At 33.8% G+C, this 16,893-nt stretch overlaps 1 protein-coding gene across 7 annotated transcripts in view; it reads right to left on the minus strand.

Annotated features, from left to right (window-relative positions):
* LOC150104524 (neurotrimin-like) overlaps positions 1–16,893 on the minus strand; it is a 569,050-nt gene that overhangs the window by 343,013 nt on the left and 209,144 nt on the right. The gene's annotated exons all lie outside the window — the stretch shown is intronic.

The following is a 16,893-nucleotide window of genomic DNA, read 5'->3' on the forward strand; positions in this document are numbered from 1 at the left end:
ATTGCAAATCAACATAGTTTAGAATACGTTTGCAAACATATTTTAATGGAACTGACATTTGAATGTTGAAAACATTTGACTGAAATATTCGAATAACTGAAATTAAATCAATTCTAGACTGTTAATCTAAAGAAACGAATATGATTTTAAACACAGTCGTTTGTTTTAAACATTTTAATAGGTAGTAGTAATTAAGCAAGGTAACAAGATTCAGCTACTAACATCACACACACACACACACACAAACAAGTAGTACTCAGTTCTCTTTATTTCAGCAATTGGCTGAAATAAAGATAACTTTATAAAATTTAATAAATATTTTATAGTTTTTTTTTATAAATAAATTTAAAAAATTATAAATTTTATGAAATATTTTATAGTTTTTTTTATAAATAAATTATAAAAAATTATAAATTTTATGAAATATTTTATAAAATGCATACAATCACAGAAGTGTGCACTCTTTGAATCCTTTTCCAATGATCGTAGATTATTTTAATAATTAAGGGGATACAAATCCCTTGTTCCCTTTAATTATTATTAAGGATGCCAGAAAAATAGCCGTTTGGCTTTCAATTTATATTGTTGATTTTGTTAATACGCTGGTTGGTAGCATTGCGTTCAACAAATAATAAAACGTCAAGTGTCTTGTCGTACTTCGGCGCTAGGGTGAGCCTAAGAACACAGGAAATATGCGAAAGAGAGCAACATCACTAATTTATAACACGGACTTACGGTGAAAACTATTTTGGGTAAATCATTTCGAAACATAGCTCATGATCAAAACCAAATGAACAAAGGAATAACAGATGTATTTGTCGGTCTGCTTGATAGGAACAGCCGTTCTATCAAGTATTCGGTCTAATACTGTGGTATTTGAATGCATGAAGTATGGATTAATAGGCTGTGTTTCATCGGACATCACACGCCCTCTTCAAATGTCACTGGAGATTTGAAGTGGCTGGAAAATTATCTCTTTTGGGTCTCTCTTTAAGCAGGATTTCCGATTCACCTAACCGTTATTTCATCCATTGAACTAATGAACGATACACTTACACTCATTCGTGGTGTAAGTGTATCGTTCGGAGATAAGCGTGCAAAGCACTAAGAACAGGAGAGTCTCAAAGCAAAGTTATTCCACTGTAAGTAAGAATTTCTGCAATTCATGTTGGGAGTCAGTAGACGATTTGGATTTTTTTCTTGGAGAATTAAAATAAATGTTTGAACGCAGTTTAATTTGAAACCAACATGATGGGGATCCAAACGTACTGATGCTGTCGAAAGTCTCGAGTGGCACTTGACTTCCAGAGATCAACCACCAGATTAAAGTCCTGATCAGGTTAGTGTAAAATCTCCCGATTATATCATAGGCTTTGCTATCTCTCCTGTAAGGTTAATAGATACTTCGTCAATTATGATTACGAAGAGCACACAACGTTTAGTCAACAGTTGGGAAACAAATGCAAACGCAGGCGCAGTTAGTTTTTTTTTTTTTTGTAAGCTAGGTTAATGTTAAAGCACTTTTTTTTAATGAATTGTTCTTTAATTTAATTAACCTTGAATACTTGATTAAACTCCTTGTATGTGTATCTCTTCCGTGAATAACCGCAAATAACACACACACCCGAGATGTATTATTTTTCGTTTCCCTGAATTCAGCTCGTAAGAACCGAAAATAATCGCTTAAAACTGGTGTCTACAGACTACTACTCATAATTCACATTCCTAATACAATAATCATTTCACTTGGCGCAATTTTTTTCGATAGATATTTTTAGAGCTTCTCGTGGGTACGAAAAGATCAATATTTCTGTTATACGGATGTATTGGATAGAGTAGCAAAATTAGAGTCCGTTATCATGCATAAAAGAATAATGATTACTTTTGAAATATAAACGAATTGCGCGTTTTGAATAAAGGGATTCTCTGCCTGTAGATCAGTTTCGAAAAATAATTCTAAAGCAGAAAAAATTATTCTGCCGAAGTTCATAAAACTGCATCCGTGGGAGGCTTTGAAGCGCAGAATATTGATTTTTTCATTAAGATTTGTGAAAATCCGGATTGCTATTCAGGATTGCATTGATTAGTTTGGGAGAGTGACCACAGTCGGGCCTGATGTTGTAGCGGAAGCTATAGATAGAGAGGAAAGCAGCGAGGTAAAAAAAAAACCAATGTTAGTTCAGTATTTATTATCCCTCTAGGCCTCTGCTTACTTGCACTCTCCAAATGAGAATCTTGCATTCCTAAGGGATCCATTTCCCATAAATAAAGGAAATTTCTTACTACTGTTAAGGGAACTGCAAATTACGTTTGCTTTCTACCACAGCCGAATTATATTTTGTTCACTGCATAAGCAGCCGGCGATTCAAGCTCTTAAAGGTGCTCATACTCTGTCTGCACAGAGAAAGCTTGCATATGTCTGTATGCAGATGTTTCGAAGTGGACATGTTTATGATGAGCGTTACATTTCCTTGAGATTTACACGCTCGTAAATGTCTCAAGTTCTATAAAACTATTACCATTACTGAAAACCAGAAATCAGGTGTGGTCTATATGCGCCATTTGTTAGACTGTAAAAGCGTTTAGTTGCTAGACTTCAAAATGTTCTTCCAAACACATTTGCTGGGAAAACTTCATCTTCAATGTCTAAGAGTCAACATTACAAAGTGCTATTCGATAAAAAGCAAAATCCCAAAGAAATGCACATGACGTTTTGTAAAATATTTCAAAAATATTAAGTTGAGGTAAAAAAAAAAAAAAAAAACTACGCGCAGTGCTATTAGGTGACCGTGTTTAATGTCCTGTAATGAGTAGATGTCTGTGTCAAATTACCTTCAATGTTTAGTTTTGTTTGCTTGAAAAGAATAAACTACAGCCATAAGGTATGAATGTTATGTCAGTTTATTATTGTGTTCTCTGGGCGAGTTGTTTGTTATGCTAAAAAAAAAACAAATCTACTACCATATCAACGTCGATCAAAACTCTATTAATAAAATTCAAAAAGGATTGCAAGAATCCGAGACTAAATTCGAACCGAACAAAAATATCTTCACTAGCATTCTAAAGAAGCTCGTCGCTGTGAATTAAACATATTTGTTCTAGGGCAATAGAGGTCATCAAAATAAGAAAAATGCTATTAAGCTAAAAAGGCATTTGATTCTACATTTCTTACCAGCAAATCACGCATGGACCCACTCCTAGAGAGGGGATTTTTCAAACTTACAAAAAAGGTAAGCTGTCCTACTTGAATAATTTGATCATATCTTTTCTCAGAGACTCCTACTTTTATTAATCATTAGAGTGCATTTTTCGTTACCTAAAACTGTTATAATTTTGCTATTCTACAGAAGCCCCAACAACGCATGTTGTTAATTCATAATTTTTCATTAAGCCAAAATGTTCGTACAAGAATGAGAATATCGAGCATGATGTTCGGATTCCTTTTATGCTCAAATGATGTTGAAATTTTCGAGTAATCTATCATGAATCAAATAAAAAGCTTTTGCACACGCTACGTGCATGTTTAATGTCCGTTCGATGACACAAGTGTCACTCAGCGTGGTCAAAACCAAACTAATTTTCATTTCATTAGTTTAGCTAAATATTAATATCGTCTTCCCTGTTGTTCCGAAACTAGCTTATTTGGTTGGGTTCATTTTATATTCCTCCGTCTAATAACAAACAAGAATTGAAAAAAATATATACATGATACGTGTTTGATGTTTTGTTACCGTTTTTGCTAATGAAGCACTCTTCCTGTCTCCAAACGTTTGTTTCCAAACTGTTTTTTTAGACGAACGAAGCGGATGAATTGCTGCAGATCACCTTCTTTTTCCAGTGAATTCCTTCTTATAGGCTGCATTTCCTAATACACAGTAGTGCAATTTTCAGTCTTCTGTAATAATTTATGAGAATATCGAGGCCACTCCTCCCGTGAGTCTCTCTGCTAAATTATTCTTCGAACCTTGGAGAATATTTTAGCTTCCAAAATCAACGTTTCTTTTTTCACATTTTCCAATTCGCGCTAATCGTAAATCGTTGATATTTATACAATACGAAGTGACAAAGGAGTAAGGATATATCAGTTATTTTGTTGTCTTGAGATCATGAATTTGTGAACATGATGAAAAATAAATTTTGTGTCCAATAGGAAATTCATGTATATCAAATGTGACTTTTTCACTTTTATCAAAAGCCATTATATTAAAAAAAACAGTGCCATGTTCTTGTAATTTATTATATTTTTTGTTTAATTTCCAATGCATGGTAACCTCGGCATAAATCGTCACATTGACGTTATTTAATTCAAAGGAAACGGCCAGGATAATTTATTCATAATATAACACTACTGGATTATTCAGGATAATCCCATGCAAACTTGCAAGACTTGACTTAACACGGACTTGGACCATTTGTATTCGCTTAACATGTCAGATGGCCGCTGCATATTATCAATCTGTTTAGGTTTTTTTTCTTTCAGTCATGCATATATCCAGTTATCAAAACAAATACTTATTACTGATTAACAGCACAATGAAGGGAGTAAAACCAAGTAAGAAATGATAATTCAACAATTGAACGAATTACAAAATGCTGCATGTAATACTCCACCGTGAAATGAAAACAGCTCATGCTAACACAACAGTGTGTGGTTGACAATACTCAAAATAAAAGATTCAACCAGAAGTTTATTTTTTTAAAGATGTTTTAATTGAATGTTAATCCAAAATATAAACTACATTTCGCTTTCATATTTATGCGTCTTACTCCAAAGGAATATAATACACAGGTCTTCAAATTAAATGTGAACACATCTTTACATTCTCTACTCTACAGGCTGAGCAACCAACCTGTCCTGTATGCAATCAGCTGTATCCATAAACTAAGCAATACACTTATGAATTTATAAACTTTGCTTCCCATTTTCCAAACGTGTATGTTAAAGAAATGAAAACTGTATAAATACTGCATATGAAGTTTGAAGTTTAAAATATCTGTTTCGGTCATAAAACTGCCATCTTCTTATTTTGAAATCTTAACTAAGTAAATTCTTTATGTAAATACCATCCTCACGTCTTAATCCTTGAGAATAACATCGTCCAACTTTTCTCAGTAAGCTTCATATTGCAGGTTTTGTAAGAAACAAATTGGCAGTCGCGTTTAGGATTATATACCATCTAAAAACAAAAGGTATCTTGTGCTGTATGGCATTCAGAAACCTGCACCTATCGACAAGCTTAGAAGACTCGAGTTGGTAGGGTTCTACTACAGTCAGCAATCTGAATATGTCAATGACAGTACTCCTATGTAAGGAAAGAGGCGTTAGGATGAATTCTTGACAAAGATAATGAGATCATTATGAACAGATGACTCGAACGAATCCTACTAAGACCAAGTTTCTTCAATTAAATTCTTGGATGATATATCCGTCATTAGAGGATCAAAAACAGGATTCTGGTTACAGCTGTTTTTCACTATTATCCTACGGATTTGAAACTTGGAGAAATCTGATAAGAAAAGGACAGCTGCTTTTAAAATGTGGTGTTGTACGAAATTCTTGATAGGATACGAAGATTTTCACTGAAAGGACGCGCAAATATACGGTTCCTAGAAAACATCGGAAGGATTTTAAAACTGAATAAGAGAATTTACAGAACAAAGCTGCAATACTATGTAAACAGAGAAAGAATGAATCGATGGCTTCTCTTAACAGTAATAGAGGGTCAAGTTCCTGGAAAAGGGAGAAAGTCATAGATCATCAATGGGATTCTGGATTGACTGGGTTTCAGATAGTATTGAAACTTCAAGAAAAGATACGATAGGACTAACTTGTGTCACTATACTGACGTGCAGAGGAACCACTCCTCTGCTGATACCGTATAGATATTAACCAAGATAGTGTTCAAGCTGAATTTGCTACAAGCTACGATAAAATGTCATCCCGACTCATTTTCTTCATTGCCATCGATACAAAATTTTCTTAAGACTGGAAGCACTTTTGATACTATACAACTGTGCATTATCAGCGAACTATTCACTGGATGGTCAAAGTTTAGAAACTTAATTTAAAAAAATTACTTACAGATCAATAATAAAGAAAAGGGAGAAGAGGAAGATATAAAATCGAAGTTCAGAGAGTACAAAAAATTTTACAGTGTCAGGTTTAAGAAATAAAAACAGATATTTCACTGAAATATTAAATGAGTTCTATGATATGCATCAGAAACATGGACAACAAAAAATCAATTAGAAAGAAACCGCAAAGCTTTATAAATAAATGTTTGAGTAGATTTCTACACATAAAATGGTCGGAAAAGATATTCGATAAAAAATTTAGTAGGAAACTAAGAAAACATGAACAATGCATGGTATTAATAAGAGAAAATGGCAATGGAGCGGACACGTCCTAAGGAAGATAAAAGGCACAAAGCCAACCAAGCATTAGAGTGGAATCTGCAAACACTATTCAACTTTGGTACACCAAAGATTAATAGTGATGACAGGAGTAGAACAACAGAGTGGAAAGAACTAAACACAGATGAACAGAGACACAAAGTTGGGACGGTGGTCAAATCCCTATTTTCTGAAAACAGTGAAACAAATAAAATATTCGAATATCATGTATGTATAGAAAAATTGCAAAGAAACAACAACAGTGTCGTTGGTGATGAATTTATCATTCTTATTTAAAACATTACTCTTCCATACAGTCCTCATCCAGAGTTCTATTAAAAGATGGAATCAAATTAAGCATCCATTCCATTTTCTATTAATTTGAACACATTCTTGCTATGGTTATTAGCATTTTGTGTTTTCCAAGGGTAAGTATTTGCTAAATGTATGGATTCCACTTTACCTTTTGTGGCATAATTCTGATTCTTTTGAATAATGTTTAAGACAGAAATGTATTAAAGTGTGGTTTTATAGCATGAGAAGTGAACATATTTTTCTAAAATGTTTAATTTTTTATACTTGACGTCATTCTGTGTATAACTCCCCCCCTCTCCGCATGTCACATGATGCTATGCTGACACACTTCCCAACAAATTTCCATTTTCAAGTCTATTATCCAGTTAGGCAAAGGATACAGTGAAAGACGACATAAGTTAAGTTATGAAAAAAAAAACCGCTTGAAAAATTTGACCGGTTAGATTTTGTTTCACTTGTTACAATAGTTACATTTTGCTGACATAAATAAATTCAAAGAACGAGTTCAAACTAGTTTTTCAATTTGTTTTGACGTTTCAAATAAAGAAGTATTTGAAAAGCATTTCGAAATGTCATGGTTATTGATCTAAGTGAAATCACATCTGGGAAACACTTAATGTTATCTACTAATAACTGCATTATCGGATAAATGAATGCAACAATGAAGCAGCCAAGGGTATAAATAATCGAAAGCACTTATGACAACCCAATTAGAATAACAGCATCGGGTAAGTTGCCTAGCGATGTTAATTAAGTAGATGAACTTTAACAAATTAAAATCTCGACGGTTTTTAGATTTTACAAAGCAATCGGATGATGATTTGTAACAAATAAAGTCACCACTTGAATAAGTCAAAAATAATACAAGTGGAACTTTCAAAAAGAAAGGTTCTTGATGCATAAAATCTGAAACTATTCAATTTAATGGCGGATATATGAAGATACGCATACGAAGGAGAGATCAGTAAGCACCACGTTTAGATTAAAGCGGAGTAGAAATGAAATTACGCTGAAATTAGTAATGAAATTTCCGACACGTACAGCAATCCACTGTGGAGTAGTTTGAGGATAATAATATGCTTCTAATGGAATAGCCAGCTCAGAACCCAGCTTAATTCCGATTGCGCACTGGTAGGGTGATCTACAATAAAAAGAAATTCTTGTTATCGAATCTTTAGCTCTCCACTCTTTAAATTAATGCTAACCTTCTTGGTTTAATGGAGAACATCTCCGCTCTTCAACCAGTAGGCGGTGGGTACGAGCAGTAACGAAGGAATTGTCACTGGAGGTCAATTTCATTAGCAGAACTACAGATGGTCGTACATGAATAACAGAGGGGTCAACAAAATGAAATGATACAAGCCAAATATGGCTTATAACTTATCAATAAAGAGAAGGTTGATTTTTTTTTTGCATTTCTCGGGTTTCGCCACTGTTGGTAATCTATTTACTTTGATGAAGTCAGTTGTTACACGCAATCCAACTTTAACTGCTTTATGCAACATGTGGACGTTAACAAGAAAAAAAATATTCCAAAGCTTTATCTACAATGATTTGTTTCTCTTTTTTTCAAATTGTTTCCTTAGAGCAGCTTAAGGAAGGTTATTTGACGAAATACCATTTGGAATCCCTTATTTGCGTGTGGAAATTTCAGAAGTGTTTCTCGGATGAGGGAGAATTGTCCAATATCATACAGATGTGGCTTTCATTTTCGTCCCCAAAAAATAAGGAATTTCTGCAAATTCCGATGGGCAATACATAGTGGAAGAACAATACTTGGCCTTATTCCTTTACCTGCTTCGGGTCAAATCTGACCTAAAACTATCAATCACTGTGCAGTTAAGATACCAATGACGTACTGAATATTTCTATTTAAAACATTTTTTTTCTTTAATAGAAAAATTGTTCATTATCATTAAAACATAAATAATGCAATGAAAACTTATTATTGTATAAATTTCAACTCTAAGATCGATTACACATGAATTTCTGAAATTTAAATGTTATCATTCTGTACTATATTACTGCCTATCATGACAATGCCCGTGAATCTTCTGTAACAGTGTCTCACCGTCATTTTGAACAAAAGATACATAGTAAAGGGTGTTTAGTATCTCCTTAATGAAATAAATTTAAACTCTGTTTAGGATTGGTGAAAATACTGGGGAAATGTAAGCCCACACAGGTGTATTGTTTGTTAATCCTGAGTATGTGTTTTGTCCATTTTATGTAAGGAACAATCTTATATTTAGAAAATAATTCATATAAGCAATATAAACGGAAAAGCTGCTAGCAATGCATGTCTCTCGCATCTTAACAGAATTAGAGGTAGGACTTTCAACAAAAAATGTAAGAGGTCATGTTTTAAGCAAATCCGACCAATATTGCATCGTATCCAAATACCCTAGTGAGCTTAGGGTTAGATAGAAGACCTAAAGGGAGGAACGATTGACGGAAATTTTTTCAAGACCTACAATAAAGAGAGTAGTGGTGGTGATGCGGACCATGCGATGACATTCACTTTACAGCATGTCATACGATAGTGAGACTGTAACTCGCAATCGAATGACTGGAGAGGGAGGATGCTACTCTCTCAAGCAACCAAGACGTTATTAAGTCCTTAAGTGTTTGAATTTTATTATCAAGAATTATTATTAATTTCTTTTTATCAAAGACAGTTATTCAGGTTTGATCATTTGCAAAACTTAATAAATACTACACAAGAGTAGTAAATCAGCTTTATCGAAATCATCTCAAAATGTTTGTCGGTAAGAAATTCCTAAATTCCTGAAAACTAATTTCTTACGAAACGTTTGCACGCATTAGTTATTGTGCAATAAAGCAAGCTTAATTTAAAGGTTAACTGGTGATGTCTTTTTGATTTTTTCAACGCGATGCTTACCATTTTATAAAGAATACCAAGGTGCAAGTAAGCGTACTTGCACAAGAAATCCCCTAGCGGATCAAATCGAAAACACGCCTGCTGCCACAAAGTGTTCGAGAATTTCGCACGCTAATAAAAAAAAAAAAAAAAAAAAGATTATTTCTGATAAGCAGTCAAAATTCAAACTCATCCTGCTAAAGTATACTTTTTGTCGATGAACGAGAAATCACAAATGATATTTTGACATATTACAAATAATTACAGATTTTTACTCCAGTTAGACTCATTTCGACGTGTATGCCTATTTATCATGTTGCTTCTACCATTTAGTAGTTTTCATGATACCGTATATCATGAAAACTACTATTCCAAACTTTCTAGCTCGAGTCGAACGTAGGCCACATGTAATTCGGCAGTTTAATTGTATTTGCTTTTTTCTTTCGATTCATTTGTTTTAAGCTCTTAAGCTGGCAAAATCTTGTTACTAGGATTAACTATAAATTTTAGATTCACGAAGAATTTATATAATTGTAATGGCAATTAATAAGAGTAGCAAACAATGATTATGTCGTCTTTTGCTTGAAAAGCTCGGTCTCATGAATTTTCATGTTCCTGTTGGTTAACGTCCTACTGCAGTACTTATTTTAAGGGTTCTTCTTTCAAAGAAGATGTAAGCATTCAGATGGCACGTACTGATATTAGTACGTGCCATCGATTTTATGAATGGCTTACGTGTGGCCGATATTCTGTTCCTTTAATGGTGACTGAGTAACCCTTTCTCCGAACTCGCGTTCCCTTGCATAGAAGTTGCTTTAGGCGTATTTCTTGAAAAATTCCCATTGTGTTTGCTCTTGGGATATTCTTCAGCAAAGACTTTTATTAATACACGATCGACCGCTAGCGCTTTCGGACAATAAATTAAATAACACAACTTGCAGAAACATTTCGTCTTTACTTGAAATATAATATATAAAACATGCAATTTTCAGACATCCAAAATGATAAAGATACACGAATTCTACCAAGCATTGTTTTCAAACAGGGAAAGAAATATTTGACTTGAATACCGAATGCCACATTTGTCAGTTAAAGATAAAAAGCAGACCAGAGGAATCCAAATGTATTACCCCCTTCATCATGATTGAATTAAAAAAAAAGAAATTCTAATACGAAGAAGATTATTAGGGTTGGTTAGATTTTTGGAGGAAGAAATTCAACTATAATTAGATGTATTAGTGTGTTCCAAAGCCTGTTTAAGTATTCTGTAGGAAGGACCACTCTATAAAATCCAGTACCATTCAATAAAACCAAGCAATTCTGATCTGATCACAGTTATCAGAACGCAGTGGAGGGAATATATTTATCATTTAAAGACACGATAATTTTATTTAGCTGCTAATACATCAATGAAGCAATTTTCCTCTTTTCTACTTAAATCTGTAAGGAAGAGCTGATACAGTAGTTTTATAAGAGCGCAAACAAGTTTTGGAAGACCCTTTGGAGGTTTATAACATTTGTGGTGAATCTGTGTACACTCTAGAAAGAGCACTGCTAGGTTTCGTGTATTTGTTTATTTGGATTTACGGCCAAAGCAACTCAGGCTACGAGACCATTGTATTGTATCTGTTAACTGAGTGTTTGTGTGTTCTTCTAACGTGTTTGGCAACCGCGTTTTTCTACTTATACTCTGCCACTCTTCGTTCTCGGTGACGTCTGGAAAATCTTTTTAATCTGTATATCAGAAACGGCTACAGAGGATCTCATCTGCACTGCATACGTGGTAAAAGGGCAGTGTCTACATATTATGCTAATCAGTGTTCTCCCCAGAACTTTTTACCAGCCGGGTGGAATGAAACATTAGCCGGGCATACAAAAATTATTTTTCCATTCTTGCTCATTATTTAGCCATTGTCAATTCACAACATTAGCCGGTGGTCAGTAAAACCAGATGGGCAGTTTGCCCATTCAAAAGGTCCTGGGGAGAACATAGCTAATGTAAGAAAGAAATTCATTAAGTGTCGTTGTGCATTAAAAAGGCATCCCTTAATCTTTTACGTTAAAATTCTGTTCATTTTCTTAATTTAGAGAAATCGAAATGACTCCACAGAATTCTGAATATATGCATACGAATACGTTCACTAACAGGCAATTTATATTATTTTGTGTAGTTTAACACTGCATTAATGATGCAGCCAATAATCACTTCGAATGAATAGTTTGGAAGAGCCAGCGAATAGAATTTCGTATTGCCTTTAAGTGTGAAATAACTGCAGTGGAATTGAATAAATGCCGGGTAATTAAACGACAGATTAATCACTACAATAAATGCTGGCGCAGTTCTCATTGCAAATGACACTAAATCAAAAAATGACTGCTCCCAGAAATTGTTTCAACATGGCAGAAATATTTATTTGTGCAATTTACCTTTTGGTAAACAATCGTTTGGATGACATTACATTATGCATTATTAGAAAACGTCATTTATTTGATTTTTCTAACAGTCACTTCCTACTTAATTGCTGTTATGCCTGTTATTTCGATTAAATAACTGTTCCGTGTAATGGAGTATTGTCTCACATTGACGTATTAGCTGTAATAATTTTAAGGACTCTTATTAGTAGTAAATACATGACAAATGATAAAAGGTTTTCCACTGCTCTTTGTAGTATCCTGTATTTCAGAAGAATACCCTTAAGCAGCTCAAGATATCTTAAACTTGGTGCATTATCTCTTCATGTAATTTAGCTATTATTTATATATAACCAGTTATAAAGTTTTATGTACGAACATCATTACGCCTGACTTTGTCCTTTCTTCCATCTTTACTCCACTATAAAGATAGATATAATTCTCGGTTTTATCTGCTCCTTTTTGTTTTTCTTTGATTTTGTAATAGTAGCTATCTTTATTTTTTGTTTTTCTAAGGGTTGGTCTAATTCTTATATTTGTGGTCTCTTCTAACGTTCCATATTTCTAGTTTCCAAATATTAGGTATCTCCTTTTTCCGTTTTTTGTGTCCGTGTCTCATAGCAGTGTTTCTCAAACTTCATATATCTGCGTACCCCTTGTTAAATTTTCATTATTATCAAGTACCCCTAATTAATTAAAAATATTAAATAAAATTAAATATTTTTTTTATTTGAATTTATATGTTCATGTAAACAAAAAATGATTTATTTTTAAATTTTGGTTCTCTAGAGATGTCCAACGACACACTCATCAATTTCATTTGATCCAGATGCAAAATCAACGTTTTCTTGTTGCTTTCTTGTATTTGTTATATTGCTCTCTTTTGGGGGTTTTATAAATCCAATCTTTAACCAATGATCCATACGTAAGAATTTGAAAGCTAAAAAAATTACCGTATTTACTCGAATATAACTGTTAGATCCTAAATGAAGGAATCTTGGAAATAAATCATTCATTTGGAATCTAACATATAAAACTAGCTGACAAAGAGAAATACCTGCACATCAACTGTAATTAAAAGTGCAACTTCTTAACTTTATGTAAAATTTGTATTCTTTATTTCAACTGACTTATATTTAAGCTGATGTGATTATATTAAAATTTCAATTTTAAGTATGTCTAAAAAGAGAGGTAATCTGATTTAAATTTTAAGTATGTCTAAAAAGAGAGATAATCTGATTTAAATTTAAGCCTCACTTAAGCTATGTAAAATTTACTGTGAGTCATCTTAAAAGTTGCTAAGTAATGATTCCTGGAAGGCATAAAACTACACCTGTACAGCGTAAAGCTAGCGGCTATAGCTTACTCAGAAAATTACATTGCCATGTATTCTGTGAATCCAAGTATAACAGCATCCTAAAAGCGAAGGATGAACCCAAAGGGGTGAAAAGATAAGGGCCGTGTGCAAAATGGGGACTGAGAAAAGAAACCGCTCTATAGAAGAAGATAAGGGGTTGAGCCCGTATCGGAAGACTCTCTCTCTGGTCGTATCGTTTTCCTGTTTTGGTGGTTCGGAAGTTGGCGGGCAGTTTCGCGAAGTGGGGGGGGGGCGTGGAGTGAGGGGGGTGGAGTCTGTGATAAGATGTCGGACTGTGAGCGTTCTTAAAATGAAGTAGGATTCTATGCAAAGCTGAAGTTAAAATTTCCAGTCCTAGCAGAATCAAGCTGTCGCTGAAAAGCCCCATCGAAATGTGACTAAAATGCGGAGATTGGGTCCGTTTTCGGCAGAAATAATGAAGATAGGGTAACCCCTACGTTGGCGTGTGGACAGCCAATAGATGAAAAGTATCCAGACGTACACGTGGTGCAGAACGACGCGGAAAAAGCTCGGTAAGGTGCAATTATTCTAATTTTGTGTGAAAGTTCATTAGAAGAGAGAATATGGTTTACGAATATTAAATTAAGAACTGTATTCTAAAGAACTCTGTGGACAGTCTTTATTTAGAAAGTTAACCTCCTTGGAGAGTAAGAAGAATTGTTTGGAAGAGATCTTTTGTAAATTTGGTATGTGATAGGATTAATTTAATGCGATAAGAATAGTAGAATTTAGCAACTAATTAAATAAGATTTAATTAGTTTAGAATGTGTTAATCTCTTAGTTCGAGTTTTATTTAGTATTGAGCATAATTGAGTGTATGAATTTTGTATTGTGTTTTAGATATTCCAATAAACATGTCATATTTACCTGAACTTGGGTCATGCCTGATTGCGATTCCAAATTACCACTTATAAAAATAGAGCCTATTTTGGCAGGAAGGATTTTGAGAATGAATATAAAATATAGATTTAGATCACGACTGCAATAATCTAAATCTATACGGCAGTTTAAGTAAGATATGGTGTAAGTAATCTTCAAACTCTTGTATTGTCTCCCTGAGCAAGGATCTTTTCTGCTATAGGATACTGGCTGGCACAGCAAAATATAAATTTGCCAGTATCCTAAGAGGAAACAATCCTAGATATAAGAATAATATTAAAGTAAGAGAAGAAAGAATAAATAATGAAAGGTAAATATATAACAATAGAGCAGCCGATAGGATTTTGATTGTATAAGATTTTAGGTAAGAAAGGATAGATTTAACTAAACAACTAATTAAGTATAAATCATATAGAAACATCGATATAACTATAGAAATATCAATTATAACCTAACTAACTTTTTTCCCAAAATTAAAGCTAAAAAATGGTGTTGCGAGATACGTGCGGGAATTTTCGGAAACTAAAGTTTTCAGAAAAAAACTGAAAATGGTGCGACTTACCAAGAAACTCCTACTCGCTATCACTACTTTTGGCATCGAGAACAGTTTCTTTGTATGCATCGTCAAAGTCATCTACCCAAATAGCGTCATCTGCTTTCCCATTATTTCAAGCAAAAATTACCAGCAATTTACAAGACTTGAGATACGTAGAGCAGCGAAGAACTGCATATGATTGGGGCGGTATTAACAAAAGATCGCGAACCAAAGACAAATTAGCATTTCAACAGTTGAGTTGAAATGCTAATTCCCTTCAACCAAATTCCATAATATCTGAAACACATTCACTATGTATTTCTTTGTTTTAACACGTTAACGACAGGGGTGGTGTCAAGCAAAACCATATGTTCCACTGGCAACATATTGTTTTGCTTGGTCTATACAGCAATTTCGGTTGGAGAGGGGGATGTGATTCATTAGTTAGTGCCGTTTTATTCTGGTTGTCTCTAATTGCGCTTTTTGTTGAAAAATATTGTTTTTTCAATTATTCATAGCCGAAAATTGCCACGTACCCCCTAACGACCTTTCGCGTATTCCTGTGGGTACGCGCACCACACTTTGAGAAACACAGCTGTATAGTATCCATTCTCCGAGCTGGGTCATTTCCAATGGGGTCCGTCCTTTTTGAATTGTCATGAGTCTTATAGTGAGTTTCAATTAAACTGGGGGGGGGGATATTAGCTACGTGCAATCTAGCTTGATGGTGGAAGTGCTACTTTAAGATTGATTGATTTTAAGATGATAAACTTTATCAAAATCACTGGAGTAATTAACAGAACCTTTACACCTATCTATGTACAGAAACACCCAAGACTTAGTTTACAAAACAATAGCCAAACCTACACTATTATATGGAAGTGAGATGTGGACCTTCGGAGAAAGAGAAATCAGGAAGCAGAAATGAAATCCCTTAGAACAACAAAAAAACTAACCCTATTAGTTAAAAAAAAAAAAAAAGAAATAGTGAAATAAGTAAAAATCTTAAAATTAATTCCATAACAGACTCATTGATTAAATATAGGAAAAACTGACTAGACCAATGTAGCAAGAATGCAGGGAGAAAAATTACCAAAAAAGATCTTAACATATAAGCCTCGAGGAAAAGGAATAGGGGAAGACCAAGAAGAAGGACTGAGTCCGGAACAGGCCACTTGGCCTAGAACCTGTATAGGAAGAACTTATTATAAAGCGATGTACTATCGAAGAAGGAAAAAGCTTGCTTTCGCCGCTTTCATAGACAAAGATTCAAATAAAAATATGTTCGTACATTGACTTTTTTTTTTTTTTTTTGTGTACGAAACAATTACTGATAACATCTGGATAAGACATTTGAGTTCGTAAATACACCTTTAAGTACTGGTCATAATGTATAAATTTAGAAAGAGGCCCGTGCATAATACCGATAACAGCTGCAGTGAGATTTAATATTTTCATAATGTGGCATATAATTATCGCTTGCTTACGTTGGACTAAATAATGATTTGAAAACATTAATACCTTGTAAGGTAGGCATAAAATCGTGGTTTTTTACGTATATTAAGTTAATAAATCGTAAACAATTATCTTTCATCGTCTGTTTCAAACATTTTAAAATATAATCAAGATTATTATATCATACAAGTTGTCACTAACATTTTGCTACATCCAGTGGCGGCTCGTGGCTTGAAATCGTTGGGGTGCTGCAACTTTCTAAATATACATCCACACTGGAAGTACAGTGTGTACGTGTTTGGATAAAATATCAAAATTATGGTAAAAATTTAAATACAAAATTAAACATGAAAAATATTGTTTATTATCGGTAAAATTATAAAGTTTGATATAATTTAAAATTACTTAAAAATTATTATAGCAAATGTTAGTTTTTAATTGTAATGTTCAAATATTTAAAGAGATGGGGTAAACACGATAAGCACTACGAACACTCTACTACTGGCGCAAATTGCATATAACAACAGTGGCACTGCGCGACGGACAGTGCCACATTACGCTAATAGCTCGCATTACACAATGACGTGCATATGCTTGCGTGCGTAGCAATATGACGCTAGCGGCACAGTGGAAAACAGTGCCGCT

This window comes from Typopeltis vanoorti, chromosome 7 (genome assembly GCF_054136105.1).
Source record: "Typopeltis vanoorti isolate ZY-2024b chromosome 7, IOZ_Tvanoo_1.0, whole genome shotgun sequence".
Taxonomy (NCBI): Eukaryota; Metazoa; Arthropoda; class Arachnida; order Uropygi; family Thelyphonidae; genus Typopeltis; species Typopeltis vanoorti.